The 27,088-nt window shown below is 38.7% G+C and overlaps 1 protein-coding gene and 1 long non-coding RNA gene across 6 annotated transcripts in view; one reads left to right on the top strand and one right to left on the bottom strand.

The window, feature by feature from the left end:
- The window catches only part of LOC123880019 (alpha-mannosidase 2), a 63,784-nt gene that overhangs the window by 16,082 nt on the left and 20,614 nt on the right, over nt 1-27,088 (bottom strand). The window lies entirely within an intron of this gene.
- Nucleotides 1-27,088, top strand: part of LOC123880043 — a 30,852-nt gene that overhangs the window by 2,909 nt on the left and 855 nt on the right. Inside the window, exon 3 of the long non-coding RNA XR_006799148.1 lies at nt 17,076-17,081. This is a non-coding gene — a long non-coding RNA (uncharacterized LOC123880043). The remainder of the gene's footprint in view (nt 1-17,075; nt 17,082-27,088) is intronic.

The following is a 27,088-nucleotide window of genomic DNA, read 5'->3' as shown; positions in this document are numbered from 1 at the left end:
CTATACTAATATTATAAAGAGGAAACCTTTGTATTTTTGTATGTTTGTATTGAATAGGCTCAAAAACTACTGGACCGATTTCAAAATTTCTTTTACCATTACTTAGAGGGATTCTTCCGAATCCGTATAGGCTATATTTTATCCCGGAAAATAGGAAAATTAAAAAATAAATGTCCACCCGTGCGAAGCCGGGGCGGGTCGCTAGTATTATACTAAAATTGTTTCTCTGTTTCTTGGTATATTTTAATGTTGTAGTACATTTATATTTACGAACTCAGAATTTTATCCTCTTTCATTTGACACCCAACTCGATACAATAGCAACAAAAAAAATTTTGGAGACCACCACTTATTTTCATGTAACATCCGTTAGGTCAATTTTTTTCATATAAAGTGTAGCCTATGTCACCCGTACCTTTACAACGAATCGATTGACACCTTATTCATCAAAATCGGCCCAGTAGTTTAGGCGATACGGTGGAACATACATACATACATACATAGACTGCTAAAATCATAACCCTTCCTTTTGGCTTTGCCGCAGTTGGGTAAAAATACGCCGAGTAAGTAGGTTGTCGTATCGTTGCATTTAGTCGAGTTACCCCGGTTACTTTTTATCCCGGAAAATCAAAGAGTTCCCACAGGATTCTTAAAGGCTCATCCGTTTATCCAATTTACGAGTATATGGGTACAGAGGTAGTTTGCGACCCGGAAATTGACAAGGGCAACTTTAAAAAAAAATCTATTCACTTTTCTTTATTTCTTTCTATTCGAAGATAGGCCTGCGTTTTTGGCGCGATGCAGGATCATCGGGGGTTTTTGATTGCTCCTACGATACTCAAAGTAGGTGGCGGCGCGCGGGGGTCGCGCCCTCGATATATCCCCCTCGACTCGGCCGAAGCGCGTGTCATATTAAGATAATTTTATGATGCTAGAGTCTATATTTATTATGCTAAAATTGACCCAATCATAAACTTGGATTCTGAATTAATATTTTAAACGGAAACATTATTATTCCGCGACAGTTTTACTGCCAATGTGCTGCCATCTAACAGGAGTATGATATTGTTATAATGTCTTTTATTATTCATCATAGTTTAATTTGGTATCTAGGAATATGACAATATGTAAAATATTAAGATGCAAATTACCAATACATATCCCTAGTTAATTTATTGTAAAATAAATACTGTCAATATACTAAGATTGACATGATACTACTGGATTTAACATTTATCATACAGTAGTCAATAGTTATTATGAAAAATAAGGAATAAGAGAATATCTAAAATATTATGATGTTAATTATCGATACATGTCACTAATTATTAATTGTAAATTAAATATTGTCACTATACAGGGTTGACATGATACCGCTGGATTTAATATACAGTTGTCAATAGTTATTATGTGAAATAATATGTAAACCATCAATTTATTATGTAATTAATTATTATTGTCAAATTAACAATATGTAAACCATAAATATGTGTTACTAATAATATTATTATGTTAAATTAAATATTGTGTTAGGTTGGTACATTGTACCAACCTTCAAATAAATATTAAGATGGACGTCACAATGGATTCCCGCCTTGTTTGCGATGGCAGAGTTTATAAAAGTACCCTTACCTCGACGGAGGGGGTCATTCTTGTGTAGTAATTCAGTCTACGACATTCTTGTGTAATAATTCAGTCTACGTCATTCTTGTGTTATAATTCAAATAGTAAAGTCAGTCTGGTTCAAACGGTGAAGTTCTTGACGCCAGAGCAAACAAGGGCGGCAGGCTATACCAAAGTTAAGTATTCTTATATTTTATTATAATTAATATAATTAACAAATATCTACTATTTATTGTATGTTGTAATGGTTTTTAAAGGACGTGTGTCGTGGAGTTTCTTTGCCCTTTCTTCTCCACGACTAAACACCTTTGCGAAACGGGCGGTAGAGTCATCTTTAAATAAATAGATCTATGCTGAACAATACAATAAAATACAGATAGATCTATAAAGATTAAAGTGAGAAAGATATCTGAATAAACGACTAATTATTATTATTCAGCTTGGTTTGTTTTACTTATGTGTTTACTACCTACCCTCTCTTGGTAGTTAATTAACTTTATCTATTGTAGTGAAAGTATTGATTAGGTTTTTAACTTATTTAATTTTAGAAAACAGTTTAGGATTCTTACTTTTACTAAATAATACAGTAGTTGCTTTGCTTGATTTTAATTGTTAAATGATTTAACATTTAGGCTTTACCTGACAAAATCATAGCTACCTACAAGTTTAAATATAAAATAGATGATAACTTTTACTAATCATCATCATTTAAGCCCACTCTATAACCTAAAATCTAACACGCGCTCCTTGCTGTACCGCTGCCAAGGTGGCAAGGTCCTGCCACCGCCCGCCTGCGTACCTACGCCGCCCGCAGACGATGTAAGTGTGAACTTATTTCTATCGAACAAGACGTGCTACGGCTGCAACATGGGGCGGCCGCCGCAGCACGTCACCGTAGCACGCCGGACGATCGCTTCAATGGCATAATATAATGGTGTTCTTGTCAATCGTGAAGCGCGAATCATGGCTGTGAAGCGCGGCGGGACACCTAAACGACTCCTAAAAGAGAGGCCCCCCCAAGAGGAGGCGCAAGCCCCCCCCCCCCCCCCACCCATCACAACAGAACGCTCGCAACTTAACCGAGATACGCATCTTCCACAAGGTATCACTTTCCTCGGTTCTCAAAACTATCAATTTCAGCTGAATCATTGTTCTTTAGACCCTAAAATCCCCCACGAATGCCTGACAGTAACTGACAGTATTCTGAGTATAAAGTTACACTAAGGTACTCCTCTTACTACTTATAAATCGGTTAGACCTTCTGTCAATAATAATTATTCGAGAGTGTTTCTTAAGCAAATAAATGTCACTTGCGTGAAGGAAAACATCGCGAGCGGTCTTGCACGTTTGACACTTTTCTGTAATGGTCTTAAAGGTGTGCGAAGTCTTTCAATCTGCACTTGGCCACCGTGGCTCACTATGGCTTCTCTTTCTGAGAAGAGACCTGCTCAGTAGGGGGCCGGCGATGGGATGAGATGACGAGAATGCTTTTATCTGTTGTCGGCAGCTCAAAAACAATGAAATCACTAAAAAGTTCTCAAAGATTAACACATAACACCAATTTCCTTTTATTCTATTTCCAGGTATTGACTGAAAGGGATACGGAACGGAGTAGGAAACGCAGAAAAGGGGATAAGGCTGAAAATGCGAAGAAAGACGCGGCCACAGCCCGCGTCTCGCTCCAGGAGGAAGCAAAAGAAGGAGGTGCAAAATTTATATAATTTAGGATAGCTGGAATGGATATACTACTTAATGCGGATGGAAATATATTATAATTTAGGATAGTTTGGTCAAAAATAAGCGTTCGTTATTTGACAGTTTTGTTTCGTTACACAAGTGTGCAACTCGATGGAGTGTTATTAGATCTGTTGGAAGCCAGAGCCTAAAGTGAACGCACCTTGTCTACGACAACCTTGTTTATTGTGGATCTATCAATGTCAATCTATACTCAAATGTCTTATGTCATCTTAAAAATTGTATTTTGCGTTGTGAATACACTCCAAGTTTATTTTTAATCTAAAGTCTTTTTTATTTACTAAATTCACAAAATAATAAGTAAATTTAATTCCAACATGGTAGCAGAGCGTATATATATTTTATTTTCAGCACGAAGTGTAAAGATTACAAAGATTCAAAAAGATAAAAATTTTTGCCAACGTGATTTTGTACACGGCACAAAGTAATTATTTTTCGAAATGTCGTTGATAAGTAATCCGTATACACCAGAGCAAAATGGGAGAGCAGAACGAATGAATAGAACACTTATAGAAAGGGCTAAATGTATGTTGTTTAACGCATGTTTACAGAAGGAGTACTGGGCAGAAGCAATCTTAACTGCAGCATACCTAACAAATCGCTCTCCGTCTCGTGCACTTGCAGGCATAACTCCCTATGAAAAATGGACAGGATTTAAGCCAGATATTAGCCATTTACGGGTCTTTGGTTGCAAGGCAATGGTACATATACCGAAGGAGCGCAGGTTGAAATGGGATTCAAAATCCAGTGAAATGATCTTTGTCGGCTACAGCAATACAACTAAAGGTTACAGGTTATATAATCCTAAAGCTAAGCGTGTGATAATGAGTAGAGATGTTGTGTTTATTGAAAGCTTGGCTAAGGTATCTGAGAGTGTAAAACCTATTGAAAAGAATTATAATAAGGTTGATATCATACTTACATCTGAATCTCCAAACTTACCGTCCACTTCAACTGCCTCAGAAGCTGCAGAGCCCAACTTATCCACTAGCTATGATGACTCCAAAGATGATGAGTACAACCCTGACTTTACTGACTGTACGTCTGATAGTAGCATATCACCCATCCCATCCATGAGTCGTGTAACAGTCCGGACTCGCAGGCAAAAGCAGAATGATGACAGCCCCTTATCACTTATGTGTTTTAATAATGAAATGGCTATGAGTGTTTTAGATAGTGACCCACAAAGTTCTGAAGAAGCATTGCAGAGCAACCAGGCTGCACAATGGAAGAATGCCATGGACGTTGAATATGAATCTTTAATAAAGAATAATACATGGGTACTTGCGGACGTTCCAGTGGGAAAGAAAGCCATACCATGTAAGTGGATTTTTAAAACTAAAACTAATGAAAATGGGGAAATAACAAGATATAAAGCAAGGCTTGTTATAAAAGGCTATAAACAGAGGAAAAACATAGATTATCAAGAAGTATTTGCTCCAGTTATTCGCTATTCCTCCCTCCGATATTTAATGAGCATGGCTGTTAAATATGAGCTAAAAATTCATCAAATGGATGCTGTTACAGCCTTTTTGCAAGGTGATGTAGAAGAGGAAATTTATATGTGTCAGCCACCTCTGTATGAACAAGAAGGTAACAAAGTATGTCATTTAATTAAATCAATCTATGGACTCAAGCAAGCCAGCATGCAATGGAACAAAAAATTGAATAACGTGTTGATTGATATTGGACTTTTAAGAAGCAAAGTGGATCCTTGCATTTATTATTTGGTAAAAAGAGATAATGATATATTTTACATAGCAGTGTATGTAGATGACCTGCTATGTTTTTATAATTGTGAAGAAACTCTACATTTTATAAGAAGTAAATTAACTGAAACGTTCAGCATGAAGGATATAGGTGAGGCTAAACATTGCATTGGTTTAAGGATTCATAGAGATAAACAAAAATTACAATTAGATCAGTCCTTATACATTGAAAAAATGTTACAAAGATTTTGCATGTCGGACTGCAAACCAGTGAATACCCCATGTGATACAAGCTCAAAATTGATACCTGCAAAGGATGACAGTGAAATACTCACTAATATACCTTATCATGAAGCAGTGGGGTGCTTATTGTATTTATCTCAAGGTACAAGACCAGATATAAGTTATGCTGTGAACACACTGAGTCGTTTCAATAATAAGCCTACTAAAGAACACTGGATAGCACTTAAAAGAGTGATGCGATATTTGAAAGGCTCTATAAACATGAAGTTAAATTAGGTTTAGGTTTAAAGAGTTTATTTCTCAGAAGAACAATGTTCACTTATATGAGAATAATTCTAAATATAAATATAGATAAAAACATAATTTTTAAAGGTACGGTGACTTTATACATTGTATAAAGTCATACAATAATAATATTTCAAAACATGCTATATCCTAAGTTAACAAACTAAAATATATATCTATCTATCTATCAATCTATTGTCTGACAGTACTTTTTTAACTCGGTTTTAATTTTTGGAAAAGATTTTTCCTCCAATATGTGTTTTGGCAAGTCATTATATAGTAGCGCTCCCTCAAACTGTATAGTTTTGGTACCGTAATTAGCCCGAGCTTTAGTTAATTGTAGCTTGTGCTTGTTACGTGTATACCATATTTATGAGATTATGTTTTAAAAGTGATTTGTGTATGTACGGAGTCCAAAAGTATTTTTCTAACTAGTAAACATATTTTGTATTTGTATAATTGACTTATAGATAGTTCATCAGTTTTCTTATATAATTCTTTAGTCGGGAAGCGATAGTCTAGATGAAACAGAACTTTTAACAATTTGTTTTGAGATATTTGAAGATCCTTTAAATTAGTTTTATATGCACATCCCCAAATCTCTATTAAGTATTCCAGTAAAGGCTTGGCTAATGAGTTATAAATGATACTTCGGACTTTATGCGGTATACAGCGTGCAGATTTACGCAACGCTCCAGTCAATGATGTAATTTTTGTCTGCAGGTAATCTAAATGAGCTCGCCATGTTAATTTAGAATCCAGTACAAGACCAAGATATTTTTCTGCTTCTGACTGTTTCAGTTCTTGTCTAAATTACATTAAATCAAACGAAGATTATATCACAGGGTACTGTGATGCAGACTGGGCATCGAACCCAGAAGACAGAAGATCTTGTACCGGCTATGTCTTCTTATTTCAGGGTTCAGCGGTTACTTGGAACTCAAAAAGACAACTAACCGTTGCATTGTCATCGACAGAGGCTGAATACATGTCATTGACCTCAGCCATTCAAGAGGGCCTATGGCTCAAACAGTTGGATGCTGAATTGCGGTCCTTCATAGCAATTCAACCTCTTATAATTTATTGTGATAATCAAAGCACCATTAGAATTTCAGGTAATGACGTTTATCACTCCAGGAGCAAGCATATTGATGTGAGGTACCACTTCATAAGGGAAAAGGTGTCCAGTGGCGAGGTTACCATCAACTACAAGGGCACTGATGCAATGCTCGCTGATGTACTAACCAAAGGGCTGCCTCGCACCAAGCATACCTTCTGCTCCTCAGCTATGGGTGTGCGTTCAGGACAGGATGTTGGAAGCCAGAGCCTAAAGTGAACGCACCTTGTCTACGACAACCTTGTTTATTGTGGATCTATCAATGTCAATCTATTGTGTCAAATGTCATCTTAAAAATTGTATTTTTCATTGTGAATACACTCCAAGTTTAAAGTCTTTTTTATTTACTAAATTCACAAAATAATAAGTAAATTTAATTCCTACAAGATCGTTGATTCGGAACCGGAAGGTTATCGTTCTAAAAGCAGTATGTTCGTGTCCAGGACGCGAGCGTGCGTCGCGTCAAGGCGCGTCGTGCCTGGTGAGCGTCCCTTTGTCACGCCTGCGGCCGGACACGCTGCGCCGACTGCGACGCCACGGCAAGGAGGCCGTGTCATCCTTCGCCACTGCGCCTACACCACCCCCCGACCGGGTAAGTGTGTCACTGACTTCTGATTTTGATTTGAATTTTTGAGAATGCTTTTATCTGCTGTAGGCAGCTCAAAAACAACGAAATCACTAAAAAGTTCTCAAATTTAAAGATTAACCCATAACACCAATCTCCTTTTATTCTATTTCCAGGTATTGTCTGAAAGGGATACGGAACAGAGTAGGAAACGCGGAAAAGGGGATAAAGCTAAAAATGCGAAGAAAGACGCGGCCACAGCCCACGTCTCGCTCCAGGAGGAAGCAAAAGAAGGAGGTGCAAAATTTATATAATTTAGGATAGCTGGAATGGATATACTACTTAATGCGGATGGAAATATATTATAATTTAGGATAGTTTGGTCAAAAATAAGCGTTCGTTATTTGACAGTTTTGTTTCGTTACACAAGTGTGCAAATCGATGGAGTGTTATTAGATCGTTGATTCGGAACCGGAAGGTTATCGTTCTAAAAGCAGTATGTTCGTGTCCAGGACACGAGCGTGCGTCGCGTCAAGGCGCGTCGTGCCTGGTGAGCGTCCCTTTGTCACGCCTGCGGCCGGACACGCTGCGCCGACTGCGACGCCACGGCAAGGAGGCCGTGTCATCCTTCGCCACTGCGTCTACACCACCCCCCGACCGGGTAAGTGTGTCACTGACTTCTGATTTTGATTTGAATTTTTGAGAATGCTTTTATCTGCTGTAGGCAGCTCAAAAACAACGAAATCACTAAAAAGTTCTCAAAGATTAACCCATAACACCAATCTCCTTTTATTCTATTTCCAGGTATTGTCTGAAAGGGATACGGAACAGAGTAGGAAACGCGGAAAAGGGGATAAAGCTAAAAATGCGAAGAAAGACGCGGCCACAGCCCACGTCTCGCTCCAGGAGGAAGCAAAAGAAGGAGGTGCAAAATTTATATAATTTAGGATAGCTGGAATGGATATACTACTTAATGCGGATGGAAATATATTATAATTTAGGATAGTTTGGTCAAAAATAAGCGTTCGTTATTTGACAGTTTTGTTTCGTTACACAAGTGTGCAAATCGATGGAGTGTTATTAGATCGTTGATTCGGAACCGGAAGGTTATCGTTCTAAAAGCAGTATGTTCGTGTCCAGGACACGAGCGTGCGTCGCGTCAAGGCGCGTCGTGCCTGGTGAGCGTCCCTTTGTCACGCCTGCGGCCGGACACGCTGCGCCGACTGCGACGCCACGGCAAGGAGGCCGTGTCATCCTTCGCCACTGCGCCTACACCACCCCCCGACCGGGTAAGTGTGTCACTGACTTCTGATTTTGATTTGAATTTTTGAGAATGCTTTTATCTGTTGTCGGCAGCTCAAAAACAACGAAATCACTAAAAAGTTCTCAAAGATTAACCCATAACACCAATCTCCTTTTATTCTATTTCCAGGTATTGTCTGAAAGGGATACGGAACAGAGTAGGAAACGCGGAAAAGGGGATAAAGCTAAAAATGCGAAGAAAGACGCGGCCACAGCCCACGTCTCGCTCCAGGAGGAAGCAAAAGAAGGAGGTGCAAAATTTATATAATTTAGGATAGCTGGAATGGATATACTACTTAATGCGGATGGAAATATATTATAATTTAGGATAGTTTGGTCAAAAATAAGCGTTCGTTATTTGACAGTTTTGTTTCGTTACACAAGTGTGCAAATCGATGGAGTGTTATTAGATCGTTGATTCGGAACCGGAAGGTTATCGTTCTAAAAGCAGTATGTTCGTGTCCAGGACGCGAGCGTGCGTCGCGTCAAGGCGCGTCGTGCCTGGTGAGCGTCCCTTTGTCACGCCTGCGGCCGGACACGCTGCGCCGACTGCGACGCCACGGCAAGGAGGCCGTGTCATCCTTCGCCACTGCGTCTACACCACCCCCCGACCGGGTAAGTGTGTCACTGACTTCTGATTTTGATTTGAATTTTTGAGAATGCTTTTATCTGTTGTCGGCAGCTCAAAAACAACGAAATCACTAAAAAGTTCTCAAAGATTAACCCATAACACCAATCTCCTTTTATTCTATTTCCAGGTATTGTCTGAAAGGGATACGGAACAGAGTAGGAAACGCGGAAAAGGGGATAAAGCTAAAAATGCGAAGAAAGACGCGGCCACAGCCCACGTCTCGCTCCAGGAGGAAGCAAAAGAAGGAGGTGCAAAATTTATATAATTTAGGATAGCTGGAATGGATATACTACTTAATGCGGATGGAAATATATTATAATTTAGGATAGTTTGGTCAAAAATAAGCGTTCGTTATTTGACAGTTTTGTTTCGTTACACAAGTGTGCAAATCGATGGAGTGTTATTAGATCGTTGATTCGGAACCGGAAGGTTATCGTTCTAAAAGCAGTATGTTCGTGTCCAGGACACGAGCGTGCGTCGCGTCAAGGCGCGTCGTGCCTGGTGAGCGTCCCTTTGTCACGCCTGCGGCCGGACACGCTGCGCCGACTGCGACGCCACGGCAAGGAGGCCGTGTCATCCTTCGCCACTGCGCCTACACCACCCCCCGACCGGGTAAGTGTGTCACTGACTTCTGATTTTGATTTGAATTTTTGAGAATGCTTTTATCTGTTGTCGGCAGCTCAAAAACAACGAAATCACTAAAAAGTTCTCAAAGATTAACCCATAACACCAATCTCCTTTTATTCTATTTCCAGGTATTGTCTGAAAGGGATACGGAACAGAGTAGGAAACGCGGAAAAGGGGATAAAGCTAAAAATGCGAAGAAAGACGCGGCCACAGCCCACGTCTCGCTCCAGGAGGAAGCAAAAGAAGGAGGTGCAAAATTTATATAATTTAGGATAGCTGGAATGGATATACTACTTAATGCGGATGGAAATATATTATAATTTAGGATAGTTTGGTCAAAAATAAGCGTTCGTTATTTGACAGTTTTGTTTCGTTACACAAGTGTGCAAATCGATGGAGTGTTATTAGATCGTTGATTCGGAACCGGAAGGTTATCGTTCTAAAAGCAGTATGTTCGTGTCCAGGACGCGAGCGTGCGTCGCGTCAAGGCGCGTCGTGCCTGGTGAGCGTCCCTTTGTCACGCCTGCGGCCGGACACGCTGCGCCGACTGCGACGCCACGGCAAGGAGGCCGTGTCATCCTTCGCCACTGCGTCTACACCACCCCCCGACCGGGTAAGTGTGTCACTGACTTCTGATTTTGATTTGAATTTTTGAGAATGCTTTTATCTGTTGTCGGCAGCTCAAAAACAACGAAATCACTAAAAAGTTCTCAAAGATTAACCCATAACACCAATCTCCTTTTATTCTATTTCCAGGTATTGTCTGAAAGGGATACGGAACAGAGTAGGAAACGCGGAAAAGGGGATAAAGCTAAAAATGCGAAGAAAGACGCGGCCACAGCCCACGTCTCGCTCCAGGAGGAAGCAAAAGAAGGAGGTGCAAAATTTATATAATTTAGGATAGCTGGAATGGATATACTACTTAATGCGGATGGAAATATATTATAATTTAGGATAGTTTGGTCAAAAATAAGCGTTCGTTATTTGACAGTTTTGTTTCGTTACACAAGTGTGCAAATCGATGGAGTGTTATTAGATCGTTGATTCGGAACCGGAAGGTTATCGTTCTAAAAGCAGTATGTTCGTGTCCAGGACACGAGCGTGCGTCGCGTCAAGGCGCGTCGTGCCTGGTGAGCGTCCCTTTGTCACGCCTGCGGCCGGACACGCTGCGCCGACTGCGACGCCACGGCAAGGAGGCCGTGTCATCCTTCGCCACTGCGCCTACACCACCCCCCGACCGGGTAAGTGTGTCACTGACTTCTGTTGGGAAACAACGGTCTGCTGCAGCTACGTGGGATGGCTGCCGCAACCAAAGCGCTCCCAGTAAGTTATTACTAAGGCCGCTTACTGATTAGTCGGCACAGCAGCGGTGCGACATCAGCACGCTCGGATGTCGAGAGCATACCGCGCCGCCCCCGCTTTCGCACATGCCTGCAAAAAGCTGTGCAGAGGCGCTTGTGCCGTCGTGAAATAATGACGTCTTCGAGTTCGAGTGTGTCATGTTGGTAACACCATCGCTTAGAGACGCAGCTGTCTGTCTCCTTCCCACCTACTGCGCAACGGGTGCGCTGTCGCATGTGTAATCCCGAGTCGGCAAGCAGTCGGAGCAGGAAGTTTAGCAAATTAAAGAAATGTGAAGGTATAGTTGCTCCACGTTTTCCATGTTGGTTTATATCTTGCCCCTGGTGCGAAGGTATGCTCGCCCAGGTGGGGGTTCGATTTTTCGACCCCTCTTCAACATCCTGCTTGGCTCACCATAAATCAAAAACACAAACGGGTCTTAGAAAGCACGCGTCTTAGAAAACTTAGTAACAATCCATACTAGTAGTATTATAAATGCGAAAGTGTGTCTGTCTGTCTGCTAACTTTTCGCGGCCCAGCAGTTAAACTGATTCTGACGAAAGGTACAGATTTGGCTTATATCCCGGGGACGGACATAGGCTATTTTTTATCCCGGAAAATTAAAGATTTCCCACAGGCTTCTATTTCTCCTATTCTAACGACCAATCTGCTTAAATCGATTTATATGAGTACCGAGGTAGCTTCCGTCGCTGTTGACTTGACACAGGGAACTTTTTAACCCGGAAAATCAAACAGTTCCCACAGTATCTTTGAAAACCTAAATCCACGCGGACATTACATTAGTACTAGTAAGTAATAAATAAACCCTAAAATCATTCTACTCCTGTTTTCCTGCATACTCTGCAAGTTTCTGAAGGCTTCACATACCGCGTGTGAGCTACATACAGATTTTATATTATTTTATTTTTATCTATTGTTTCAGGTACTTTTTGGAACGAACCCTACAGACAACCAACTGAATAAAGATTAGATTTTTTCATGAATTTGTTTTATTCAGGTAAAACTCCGTCTATCTTATAGGCATCAAAATTGAATTTAGGGGATGATTGGCCTCTTGGATCGCTCTATCTTCTTGTAAAAGGTTTTAAAATAGTAATTGTCTGGTAGACATATATAAAAATGGAGCATCAGAATTTACGTGAAGTTAAGTAATTATTATTTTGGGAGCTTTAAAGCGTCTGCAAGGCAATACGGCAGGCGGAAATTGTCTGGGAGAATTGGCGACTTATTTTTAAGGATATTGCTTAAGATATACGTAAAAATCATGATGGAGAATTTACGTGAGGTAAGTAATATTTTTTAACCCCCGACCCAAAAAGAGGGGTGTTATAAGTTTGACGTGTGTATCTGTGTGTCTGTGTATCTGTGTATCTGTCTGTGGCATCGTAGCGCCTAAACGAATGAACCGATTTTAATTTAGTTTTTTTTGTTTGAAAGGTGGCTTGATCGAGAGTGTTCTTAGCTATAATCTAAAAAAATTGGTTCAGCCGTTTAAGAGTTATCAGCTCTTTTCTAGTTTTCTTGTAGAAAAGAAGGTTAGATAACGGTTAGGTTCATAATATTATGTCAATAGACAAATGTCAGGCTGTCAAGATGGACGTTGCCTAAATACATAATTATTTATTTGAAAATGATGTTTTGGAAAACTCAAATACTTTGGATCGTCGGGGGTGTTATAAATTTTTAATTTACACTTGTATGTACCTTGATTACCTGATACGTTTGTGTTAAGCATGTATCCAAACGGAAATGCAAAATGGACGTAATTGTACAGACACACATGCTCATTTCTAGCACGAAGGCATGCTTTTTTCGACCAAATGCTAGGAGGTACCTAGTAGCATGTGTGTGTACATGCCTTACTAAAAATAAGCATGCTGTAATTACTCTCATTTATTTATTTTTCACATTTTACTCTATTTTTAAAAAATGTTCAAAAGTCAAAGAAATAACAAAAAATTAAATAACAGAAACAACTAACAATAAAATAACAAAAACAACAGAAAAAATAACAGAAACACAGAAAGAACAAAAAATAAAATAACAGCAAAAAACAAGACTGGTTGCTTAATATTCAAATGAAATTGAAAGAAAGAAAGAAAATTAGTTTATTCATCTTGTGTGTGCATCAACAAGTATAGACAAACTTAGGTTAGTAATGGGTTAGGAGTAGATTTTAATAAGTACTTAATAATAACTAATTCTACTGAAATTGGACGTTTGTATGAAGCGAGTGACGGAGAGACCTCTCTTAATAAATTGTTAAAGTTAATAAAGTGCTGTAAAATTACCGTACTTATACTTCGGAAAACAACAATTCATAAAGTAGTTTGTAAGCTGTGACCAAAACATAATAATGTGTACGGAACTCTAAAGAACGAGGTTCGACTCGCACTTGGCGCAGACACAATATTCAGCGCAAGTTTTACTTTAGATAAACACTTCTTTCATCAGCGTTTTTCCTGCTGGGTTTTGCCTTTCGCATTCGCTTGCTGACAAAACAAACAGGGGTCACGGCTAAACGATAAGATAGTCCAGTGTTTTTAGTACGAGTAGCACATCTCGACAAAGTTGATATATTTCGACGATCGAAACAGAATTCGTCAGCGGGTCTTCTTCGATTGGTCGGAACGGCCAAGCGGAGGTGCGGGCCTCGAGGCATGGCCTCCTCACCCGGTGCAGGGCTACTCGGTGCCATGGTGTTTTTCTTCTAGCTGGGGTTCCACCGGCTAGAACATGTCATTATGTCAGTATGTCGTCTGTTTGTGAGCGCTGCGGACACCGATTCAGCCGCGCGGACATGTTTTCAGTCCGTGGTTGGTATCCGGGCGATTGCGCACTAGGTTCGCTGTTCATATCCAACGTCCATTTTAGTTTAACGCTGAATTGCTCCAAAACTCAAAAACTCAAAATCATTTATTCAAAGTAGGTAGGTACTATAATACCTATACCTTTTGATAGTCAGATTTGTTAGATTTGTAAGATGATATAGTGGTGATAAATAATATAATTAATTACGTAAACTTAAACCTAAAGCTGCGAGGGTTCCAAACGCGCCCAGGTCTAACTCTCCAGGCCCGACGCGCGAATTCTATCAACGCTGGTGACACGTAAAATCTCATACTAAGCTCACAGGAGATAACGTGCGTCTTATGTACCTACCTACTAATAATAATATAATATCGGGATTTACAAAAATGTAAACTGTGGCCACGTTACGAAGCAAAACAAATTATTTGCCGTTCATAGCTCGGCCATATTTTAAGAAATTAGGCATAACCAACCCTACCCAGCTTACTCATTTTAAATGTGGCCAACTTACGAGTATGTGTCGAAGAGTCTTTCTATAGCTGTAATGAATTTCTACTTGGGAAGATCCAAATTGTTTATTAAAGTATTTTATTTTATTTTATATTTTTAAAATAAAAGTAAAAAAATTCACGGAACCCTAAAAAGTATATTGAATTGGAAAAGTTCTACATCGCAATAGTAAATTTTTTCTTAAAACTTCCGAGATTGATATCGCGGCATCCGTGTCTAGGTATTTCGTTGAAACATGCCAGCTGCACGATGTTAGGGTTTATTTCTAAGAAAACTATAGGTAAAGTTACCAAACTAACGGAAGTTCCCCGCCGCACGGCAGTAGACAATTTGACGCCTTTTTGATCTTTTTTAGCTCACTGTGCAACGCATAGGTGCTAGTCTGTCCTGGATTTATTATCTAAATGTATGAAAGGAAAAGGTAACTGACTGACTGATCGAGCAACATTGATCTGATCAGGCTTTTGGTATGCAAATGGCTATTATGACGTAAAAATCTGCTAAGGAAGGATTTTTGAAAACCTCTAAGGAGAGAACCTCTAAACGTTCTCAAAGGTGTGTGAAGTCTGCCAATCCGCATTTGGGCAGCGTGGCGGACTATGACCTGAATCCTTCTTACTCTGAGAGGAGACCCGTGCTCAGTAGTGGGCCGGCGGCGATGGTTTGATCATAATGATGACGGTAGATCGTAGAGAGCTCTCCACTCGAAATTGTAGACGAATATGCACTAGGAATACCTACCTATCCAGCTATGTAAGTCCAATGTCGAGAAACAGGTCAGCCGCCCAATTCGATTCGGCTGGGCAGCGTTCTGGAAATTTTGAGAAGTCTTCTCTTCCTTGAAGACCAAAGTGCCAAAGACCAACGAAGAAAATTGCGTCTTATCAGTGATGACATTGAATATGAGGCATGGTGGCTAGCTATGGACCCCATAAGAAAGCTTAGACTTAAGATGACGCTAATCTTTTTGTCAGCGGACGAAGGAGAGAGCTATATGTGGAGTTTCTCTTTGCGATCAAGTGAGGAATGTGGAGATCCGTAGGTGAACCAAAGTAAGAAGCTGAAGTGACAATGACACATAATTCGAAAATACAATAAATGTTAGAGACGTAATTAAGAGGATCATTGTCAACAATCCCCCGTCGATTTCCTACGTATGATATTATTGTTCTCATCTCTATCTGCCCTGGTTCGTGTATTCTCGGTTCCTAGATCGGTGCATTTGTGATAACCAATTCTAATTGCTGTGATTGGCTGAATTTACCATGTTCTTGCTGCGACAGTGAGTTTGAGCCACTAGCGGAACAATGTTAGCCGGTCAGAAATGATTGCAATTAGTCAACCTGTATGACGTCCGTGTTCTGTTTTTGATTACAAAAAAGAAAAAATTGTTGTTGCAATCATCAATTTTAGCAAATAGTGAAAGAGAGTCGACCAATCAGAGGTCACAACTACCGTCACACTTTCTGTGAAACTATGGCAGTAGGCTTACCGAGTAATGAAAACAATTTTTCATTCTGTAATGTCATGTGGCAAGTAGGGTTGCCACCTGCCTCTTTTTGATTTACAGGCTACCACCATCAAAAATACGGGGTTTAGATTTGAAGAAATTTAAAAATTTGAAGTATTTGAAGAAATAGGCGGTGGTTCTCTCTGAAATGCATGGAAAGCCTATTTAGATATTTCAGTTTATTTGTAAGTTTTGTATTTTTTCTCTGTATGTTGCCGTGTCTTGATTGGTGAACTGTGTTTGCAATGTGATTTTAAATAAAAGATTTATTTATTTAAATAGCTTTTAAAAACTCTAGTTTTGTAAAGCAAAATGTTATACATTTCATGCATACAATCTTTGCATTTTAACTTAAATTTACATTTAACTTGTGATTCCACCTTCACAGTATCAATACTATGGCCGTAGCCAGGAATCGATTTCGGGAGAGGTTTTATCAGGGCCGGAACTGAATCCTGTCATGAGGAAAATAACATTCGCTCAACTTTATGGGCTAATTACCTGGTTAGTGGAATTTCGCCTTTCAATTTGACAGTGAGATAAAATACAACAATAAAAAAGCGCGAGCGCAGTGAGCGTAAGTGTTTTTGGTTCAATTACAGAAAGAATTAAAGTGAAAGGGAAACGAGTTTAGCCATAGCAAGATTTTATTTTTAAAGCTCCCTATCCATACTAATATTACAAATACGACAGTATATCTATTTGCCTATCTATTTGTTACCCTTTCACGGCCCATCTTCTTTACCAAAATTTTGGTACTTACTATTCAGAGGTAACTTGCATCCCAGACATAAACTTTTTAGCCCGGAAAATCCCCCACGGAATTTTTAAAACTCTAAATTCATGCAAACGAAATTGCGGGGCTTACACCAAGTAATACAAATTCAAAGCGCGAAATGTTTGATATATTTCCAAAAAAAAATTGGTAAGCAAATGCAAGAAATAGTGTAAGTATTATTTTAGGCTTAGGTTTTTGACGGCTTCCCAGGCGCAGTCGCCATTTCTAAATTTCTGGTCTGGTGGGAGGCTTCGGTCATGGCTAGTTATATGGTTAGTATGGCCCTAACGGCCAAGAAATTAGACTGCATCATCACTTACCACTAGAAAAGATTAAAGTCACGGGCTAACTTGTATAAAAAAAGGCTAACATCCTCAAACCAAGCCCCGCCGCCTTGGCTACGACCATGATCAATATCGAGTGGGTTTCGGCTACGCATTGCCGCAAAAGGAAAATATTCTTTCTACTGGACATAACGTCAGTGTTCGGTTTCGCCAGCCAAGTGCGAGTCAGACTCACGCACCGAGGGTTCCGATTCGGGTATTTTTTTCGACATTTTACACGAGAAATCAAAAACTGTTATGCATTAAAAAAAATATGCCTAAAAATAAATAAAAATCTGTTTTAGAATGAACAGGTAAAGCCCTTTCATATGATAACCCACTTGATATATGTAGTTATCTTACTTTGAAAATTGAAAATACTAATATTTGTTCATGAACACATGACAGACGGATAGAAGGACAGATGGACAGACGGACAGACGGAAAGACAGACAGACTGATAGACAACGAAGTGATCCTATAAGAGTTCTTTTTGCTTTTGAGTTACGGAACCCTAAAAATATTTAGTTTTATTTGCCCCGTATTTTATTTTCATAATTACCGGTTTCTCTATCCTGACATACGGGGTAACCAGTAAAATACGGGGCCTCTGGCAACCCTATTCGGAAAACACTGTCACATTCAAGTTAATGTCAAATATTTTGTTTTCAATTACAGAAAGCTGCATCAATCATTATTACAATATTTTCTTTGTTGTGATTGGCTGAATTTTTGAGTTTCAGCCAATAAACAGACTGTTTTCCAATTAAACGTCATAACAATATAAATGCCAGAAAGTTTAACCAAATAAAACAAACTTAATGAGAATCTAGTGAGAATGCAAACGGCACACAATTTATAATACATATTATGTTAGTCGTATATAATAGATATTATAGTAGTCGTTCACTTTGGTAATAGTCAGATTGTCATCAGTAAAATTGATATTGGTCGATGTATCGTAAATTATTGTTTCGGTGACAAATATTTTTATTATCTATTTATCTTTGAACAGAATGGAATAGAATGAAATGGAATGGAATACAATGATAAATTTTTATTCCTGTAAACTTTTAGGTAAACTTCAAAGTGTTTTTGGATGGTCAGAAAAATTTACCACTGGTTCGGAATGCCGTTCCTACGTTTTCTAGGGTTTCGTACCTCAAAATGAAAAACGGAACTCTTATAGGATCACTTTGTTGTCTATCTCTCTGTCTGTCGTGTGTGTCAAGAAAACCTCTAGGGTACTTCCCGTTGACTCAAAACCATGAAATTTGGCAGGTAACCTAACTGCGTAATTTTGGGTAGTTTTTTTAATCGTTAAAGAAAGTTTGCGACATTGTTCAATAAAAAATTTGGATTCCAACTCCTCAATCCTGATGTTGCAGGGGACCTGACTACTAAAGCTAATGGGATTTAAAAAGTGTCGATTATTAATTGATATTGAAGGTATCTATACCAAGTAAACACTTTGTCGTTGACCTCAACCCTGATGCTGTAAGAAATTGCATTCCTAAATCCTGGTGATCCCTCGGGATTTGAAAAGGATAATCCGTTTAAATATTCTTACGTGATACAGAAACAAGTTGCATCCCGGGGACGGGCTATTACGGAGAGGCAACTTTTGTTCTGGGAAATGAAAGGATCGGGATTTTTAAAAACCTAAATCCACGCGAGCGAAGCTGCGGGCATTAGCTAGTTGTAAATATATTTAGAAGCTACTATAAGATAATAGATAAGGTACTTATTTCCTTATATTTTTATTGTATGGCAGCGCGCGGTTTTAAATTATAAATTGCACGTCCTGTCCTTTTCTGTAATACATTTTTTTCTCAATATCTACCGCTTTATCTCATAGCAAGAGTCCGTAAGACATAATACAGTGAAAATAGGCAAAATATACAATTTTTGCAGTTTCCACGTCAGTACCTGTCGAATTTTTCTAACAGTGTAAGCAGCAGAGCTGAGTTTACCATCAAGTGTTGATATGTGGGTGTTCCATAGAAGCTTTGCATCTAACATTATACCGAGAAACACGGGGTTCTCCTTTACTTTCAACATATGATTATTTATCAATGAATTTATGTCATTTAAGGTCCTGGTATTGGGCAGTGTGAATTCAACACACTTAGATTTCTTTGCATTTGGAAGTAAATTGTTAGCAATAAATCAGAGAGTGACCTGTGATATGGCATTACATATAGTATACATTGTCAAAAATTATAATATTAAAGCTGTGCGTATTGCGTGAGGAATAGGTTGCAAGAGAGTTGCAACTTGCAGGGTTTGATGCATACGCTATTGCCAGCAAACATGAGACATATTTTTATCTACAGGCAACGTCTGAGTAGGTAACGCATACGTCTAACGCAAGTTGAAATGTATTTAGTTAGACCTATCGACAAGTTTGGAGTCGGGTGCAGTCTAAATGTGGCCCGTGTGTTTAGACTGTCCGTTTCTGTCAGTTTCACGTGTCGTCCCCCGCACTTCACCACCCCGCTTGCACAAATCGAGACAGCACGAAATTTTCAAGATTTCTGGGTGTAATTTCTGGTTTTCGTAGTTCCCACATAATTATAACAATATAAAATATATAACGATAATTTTTTTACTACATAATATTCATTAAATTTTCTAGGTCTGTGGTTTTTCCAAATTTCATTAAATTGCTTCGTTGTCTAGAAAAACGAGCACAAAGTTGGGCCTTTTTTTAAAGAAAAATACAAATCTTTGAGCCCCTGTAATTTTAAAACTACATATTTTTAGAAAAATCTAAAACACCACAGACACAGATATTAGTTTCTAGACTATGTCTGCAAAATTTCATGGACTTTGGTTGCTTAATATTCAAATGAAATGGGAACTACGATTGTATGGAGTAAGTGACGGAGAGAGCTCTGTTAAGTTACGATAGACGTAAGAGACGTAATAGATTTTGGGGCCCCCAAGCATAGAAGAAGGATTGGCAGTAGCAGAATATGCAGATAATAGCAGGAACCTTGCAAAACGGCAGCTACGTCGCTGCTTCATACAAGATTTACTGTGCGCCGCCATAAAAATACACCGTGGGGAAAATGCACTAGGTAGCTACTAATTCTATTGTACTATGTCTTGCAGTATGTCCGATTTCAATGGTGCATGTAATCCACTGTTGAAAAACTATAAGTATAGGTAAGACGTACATGAAATTATTGTTGTTTTTAGTATTTGTTGTTTAAATACAGTATATGATACATAATATACCTAAATTTCAAATTCCTAACTAGTTTAGTTTTTGAGATAGCCCGCGTCACAAAAATGGTCTAAACTGACAACATTGACGGCCCCCCATTTCATTGTATATTTTGATATGATACCCCACTTGGTATAGTTAGTTATCTTACTCGTACTTTGAAAATTGAAAATACGAATTGTTTGCTCATGAACACAATGTAATTTTTTTTTGTAATAATAATAATAATAATAATCATTTATTTGCTCAAATGTAGGTTAGCATAGATTTTACAATTTATTTTAGTGTCACTAATATAATCATAAATTCACGTTTATCGGATTTTTTCCTTTACTTGTGCTATAAGACCAACCTGCCTGCCAAAAATCATGATTCTAGGTCAACAGGAAGTACCCCATAGGTTTTCTTGACAGACACGACAGACGGGTTAACGGATAGACGGACAGACAGACAACAAAGTGTTCCTATAAGGGTTCCGTGTTTCCGTTTGAGGTACGGAACCCTAAAAATACGAGTAGATACCAGTAACGTAGCTATAGATAGGTAGATAAATATCACACTTCACACTAATATTATAAAGGAGAAAATTTGCATGTGTGTATGTGTGTGTATGTTTGTTACTCCTTCACGCAAAAACTACTGGACGGAATGGGCTGAAATTTAGAATGGAGATAGATTATACCCTGGATTAGCACATAGGCTACTTTTTATCCCGGAAAATCAAAGAGTTCCCACGGGAATTTTAAAAACCTACATCCATGCGAACGAAGTCGCGGGCATCAGCTAGTATAATAATATGCCGGATAGCGAAGTTGCGAGGGGATCGCGAAAGTGGGAAGTGGGGGAGGGAGAGACAATCCTATGGCTGCGAGTCGCGACCAGAAGTCGACCGAGTTATAAAAATTATATTAAAAACTATTATGCATGTAAATAAATAAAAACCTGTTTTAGAATGTAGGTACAGGTAAGCCCTTCCATAATGTTACCCCACAATTGGTATAAGTAGTTAATTATCTTACTTTGAAAATTGAAAATACTAATTACTAAGGGATGCCCGCGGCTTCGCCCGCGCGGATTTCGATTTTTTTAAATCCCTTAGGAACTCTTTGATTTTCCGGGAAAAAAGTAGCCTATGTCCTTCCCCGGGATGTATCCCAAGTCTGTACCAAATTTCATTAAAATCGGTTCAGCGGTTGGGCCGTGAAAACGTAGCAGAGAGACAGATAGACACACTTTCGCATTTATAATATTAGTATGGATTATTTTATTCGTGAACACAAGTTAAGATTTTTTGGGTTATAATTACAAATTCACGGTTTTCGGATTTTTTCCTTTACTTGTGCGAAAAGACTTATCTGCCTGTCAAATTTCATGATTCTGGGTCAACGGGAAGTACCTTTGTAGGTTTTCTTAACAGACACGATAGATAGACAGACAAACAACAAAGTGATTCTATAATGTGTTCCGTTTTTTCTTTTGAGGCACGGAGCCCTAAAAAAGTATAAAATAATAAATAAATAAATTTAAGATTAAATTTAATTACGTAAATTTTCCAAGAAAGTGTTACAATTATGTTTGACCCTGTGTACATTATAAAGATTAGCTAACAGGTTATGGCTTCTGAGTGTAGATAATGATATTAGGGTCATGAAGTTTCTAGAAAATGGCCGTTGGAATCGAAAAGATATACCATACCTAGTGTCTTTTATATATTACAATAATTCATGAGTATAATGTACATAATAGATTACTTGGAAAGACCTATGTCCAGCGGTAGACGCATACAGGCTGATGGAATGGGATGGAATATTAGATTATGCCAATGACTTCATCCGCGCGGATATAGGATATGTAAATATGTAACATGAAAATACTCAGAATTATTCAGAATTATTAATACTCCATTGGAGAGAGCTATGCGTGGAAGTTTTCTGCGTGATAAAATCAGAAATGAGATCCGTAAGAGAACCAGAGTAACCGACAATCAACATAGCTCAACGGGATGCGAAACTGGAATGACAATGCACAGGGCTCATAGTTCGAAAAACCGATAGATTTTGGGGTCCCAAGGTGCTAGTACGGCGACCCTGCATTAGAAAGTGCAGAAACCCCTACTAGATGGACAGACGACATCAAATGAGCAGCAGGGAGCCGCTGGATTAAGGCGGCGCAAGATCGTGGCGTGTGGAAGTTACTAAAAGAGAAATATGGCCGGTAGTGGACGTCTATCGGTTGATAATGATTATGATTACGGTAAATATGCTAATACCGTGGAAACTCTTTGATTTTCTGAAATAAAAAGTAGCCTATAGGAGTATATCCCCGTCCACAGAATGCACTAAATTTTGCATAGCATTTTCTTGGTCTTCCTTAGCATAAGTCTAGTAGGAGGGAGGGATAGTTAAAATCAGTCTCGTAGATAACCAGGGGAACATGTAAATAGAACATTGTAGGGTAAAAAAAAGATTCCGACGAATTGAGAACCTCCTCCTTTTTTCGAAGTCGGTTAAAAAGATCAAAATATGCAAATTGCGGCAGAGGCGAATCGGGAGCCACATACATAGTTTCGATTAATTATATTATTAAGAAGTAAGATTTTAATTTTAGAAAAAAAAAATTATAATGTGTTTCAATTTTCAATGTAAGATATAAGTATACCAAGTGGGGTATCATATAAAAGGGCTTTACCTGTACATTCTAAAACAGATTTTGATTTATTTTTATGCATAATAGTTTTGATTTAGCGTGCAAAATGTCGAAAAAAAACCCGAGTGCGGAACCCTCGGTGCGCGAGTCTTAGTCGCACTTGGCCGGTTTTTTGTAAATCGAGTGTATAATCTTCTACCTACTGCAGTTAGCGTTATTACATAATTAGATAAGCGTGTAGTAGATAGAGTCAAGGGCGAGGTCAAAACGGTCAGGCGTCCAGTCGACCGAATGCTATACCTACACGTAGGTCTTCCAAACTTAATAAACTGCCTCGTTGGTCCGCTTTGGTTGTCTCCTTTCTTGAAGGGAATCGCGTGGTTTTAAATCATAAATTGCACGTAATGCCCTTTTTAACCGACTTCCAAACAAGTGTAAATTAAAAAATTTCAACACCCCCGACAAATCATTTTCAAATAAATAATTATGTATAAGTAACTAGGCAACGTCCAACTTGACAGCTTGACATTTGTCAATTGACACTTGAATATTATGAACCTAAGGGTTATCTAACCTTCTTTTCTACAAGAAAACTAGAAAATAGCTGATAACTTTTAAATGGCTGAACCAATTTTTTTGAATTATAGCTAAGAACACTCTCGATCAAGCCACCTTTCAAACAAAAAAAAGTAAATTAAAATCGGTTCATTCGTTTAGGCGCTACGATGCCACAGACAGATACACAGATACACAGATACACACGTCAAACTTATAACACCCCTCTTTTTGGGTCGGGGGTTAAAAAGGAGGAGGATTTTTTTTTTATGTATGTTCCCCGCTTACTCAAAGACCCCTGGACCGATTTGGAATTTTTTTTTTTGTTTGAAAGGGTATACTGTGCAGGTGGTCCCATATGAATTTGGTGAAGATCTGATGAATATCTTCGGAAATGGAGAACAGAACTCCTCAATGGATAAGAGCAAATTGCTCGCGATCAGTGTAATAGCTTAGTAAACAGTGGGGTTTTAACTGGGCATAGCATATTATAGTTCAGTGGGGCCACTAAAAAGTGTGAAATAAAATAAATTCAAAACATGTATGTTATAATTGTGTGCCAAGAAATTATTGAGTAAAAAATATAGTAATCATTTTTATGTAAGTTTGTCGGTATGTTGTTCCAGTCGGTCGGTTATGTTGGTTATGGCACATGCATAATTTTTAAAAACCAATTGCGTCTAAAGCATATTACGATTGACAGGAGTGTGGAAAACGATGATAATTAGAACATGTCCTTACTATGAAGTGCCACGTTTAAAGGAACATTTATGTTATAACTTGAGTGCCAAGAAATTATTGAGTAAAAAATATAGTAATCATTTTTATGTAAATTTGTCGGTATGTAGTTCCAGTCGGTGGGTTCCAGTGGTGAAAATAAAAGGCAGTTAGTAACAAAATGTTGTGTTTAATTCACCATTTCAAATAATGAATTAGTTACTTAATATCGAATATAAATTAAACAGTGAAATTTAACAGAGTGATCTAACAGCTTCATTTATCTCATCCCTTAATGATAATAGCTTTCTCCATACGTCTGGTGTCAGACTGATTCCTTTCTTGCTCGGAAACATTTCACCATTTTTTTCATAGAACTCTCTTATGTCTATATATACTTTTTTCTTAAATTCTTGGATCTTGACTAACTTCTTCCCTTGTAGAACCCATGTGGGTTCTTTACGTTTGGTTTTTGATTCCATTTTAGCCTTTTTTTCCGGAGGTTTGTTACGCTAATGAAACAAAAAGATGAATTTTAATGCATTAGATTGCTACGGAGATGATGCTTTGCACTGAGCACGGCGATGGGATGATCATGATGATGATGAGGTTGCAAAGAAATCTAAGTCAAGCTTTATTCAAAACGAGATAGATGATGCTGAGACTTTGTCTAAGTGGTTTTTTTTTAAATCTCAGATTTTCTGGGATAAAAGTAGCTATGTCCTTCCCTGGGATGTAAGGCTATCTCTATCGCTCAATCTATTTCGTCAAACGAATGGGCCGTGAAAAGCTAGCGGGCAGACAGTCAGACACTTTTGCACATAAAGTAGTCATCAACATAGATATCTTGTGGACTTCCACATGTGGTCTTGCACCGCCTGGATCGGTTATGTCGATTACTCTATTTCTCTTACGGAGATTTTTAAAAGAGATTTTATTAGTAATATTATTGATAAAAGAACAACACCTGCATAACCTTTCTATGCACATGCAAATTAATTAATAACTTACATCAACAGAACCTTCACTACTTTCCTTTTTATTGTTTGGCATGATTAACCAGGCAGGCGAAGCTACGAAATTTCTTTTGTTTGTACAAAATAGATCAGGTATCCGCAGGGTGGTTGGATTCAGATCCTAAAAAAATACTGTGCATGGAAATAATAGTCACTGTCAAAATATATACCACGTTTGACAATTGACGCATTGGTTCACAAATTAATAAAACATTGTTATAGCACAGGATACCTACCAAGGATATGCATTGACTGATATAGGTCGGGACTTCGTCTGTGTTGGTGTTAGCTGGCGGGCGTGCTCTGCCTTTTTGGAGTGTTTTGTTTTAACTAACTGGAAAGCGCTCTAACGGCCCGTTCACACATGGGAGTCCGTTTTACTGGTACGTTTTTAACGGATGCGTCATAAATTTATGCTGTGTTCACACATAGGCACCGTATAACGTTCAACGGATCCGTCATTACTGGATGCGATGTGTGAACAGAAAACTCGCAGTATACCGCCGCTATTCTACAAGGATGGATCTATCCGTTAAAATTCTACGTATCCGTATATTTCCCTTCCGTTCGTCCAGTATTCGATGACAAAACGGAATGTAATTTTTTTACGGAACGATATTTTTTACTGTAAGTATACAGAATACTGTGCCATGTGTGAAGTCGCTCATACAACTACATACGCCATCAACGAAAAAAAAACGTACACGATAAAACGGAACAGTAAAACGGAGACATGTGTGAACCGGCCGTAAGTGGGTGCCGTGCGTGTGTCGGCGAGCGCCGGCACAGACGAAGTCCATACTTTTTTTTTTTTTCTTTAAATCTGGCTTTACTCTGATTAGCCAATGTCAAGTTTGCGATATTTTCAAGTTATTGAATTTATACTAAGTATGGACTCCGTCTGCGCCGGCGCCCGCCGACATACGCGTGGCGCCCCTTTAGAGCGTTTCCCAGTCTGATCCACCACCAAAAAACACCAACTAACACAAAAACCAGCCACTCTTAACAAAAAAAAAACGCTCCAAACAAGCACAGCACGCGCGCCAGCAAACGCCATCACAGACGAAGTCAAGTCCATACTTATATAGTTTCCCTAACTTATTACAAATAACTACAAACTTGACATTGGCTAATCTTTTTTTTTTTTTCTTTAATTTGGCTTTACTCTGATTAGCCAATGTAGTTTGTGATATTTTCAAGTTATTGAATTTATACAAGTATGGACTCCGTCTGCGCCGGCGCTCGCCGACATACGCGCGGCGCCCCTTTAGAGCGCTTCCCAGTCAGTTCCACCACCAAAAAACACCAACTAACACAAAAACCAGCCACTCTTAACAAAAAAAAAAAACACTCCAAACAAGCACAGCACGCGCGCCAGCAAACGCCATCGCAGACGAAGTCCTTGGCTAATCTTTGTAAAGCCAGACGAGAGAGAAAAACAAAAAGATATAGGTAGGTCGTGGGTACATAATCAAAGGTTCGGTCTAAGTCAGGTAATTACATGGACCTATTATACTATGGACAGATAGTAAACTAAAAATGCGTGTCAATTATATTTTTTGTGTGCGTAAGTCATTTTGTCACTATGTGCACCATCTAGGGCTGGGACGGCGAATTTGGGTATATCGATATCACATCAAAATTAATTTTCTATGTTACTACGACGGACTACGTGCAATAAAGTGTATCTCAGTCTGTCTGTTAGCTTTTCACGGCCCAGCAGATTAACCGATTTTAATGAAATTTGGTACAGAGTTACCTTACATCTTGGG

Source organism: Maniola jurtina, chromosome Z (genome assembly GCF_905333055.1).
Source record: "Maniola jurtina chromosome Z, ilManJurt1.1, whole genome shotgun sequence".
Taxonomy (NCBI): domain Eukaryota; kingdom Metazoa; phylum Arthropoda; class Insecta; order Lepidoptera; family Nymphalidae; genus Maniola; species Maniola jurtina.
The sequence above is the reverse complement of the archived record's forward strand: the minus strand, read 5'-3'. Positions and strand labels throughout refer to the sequence as shown.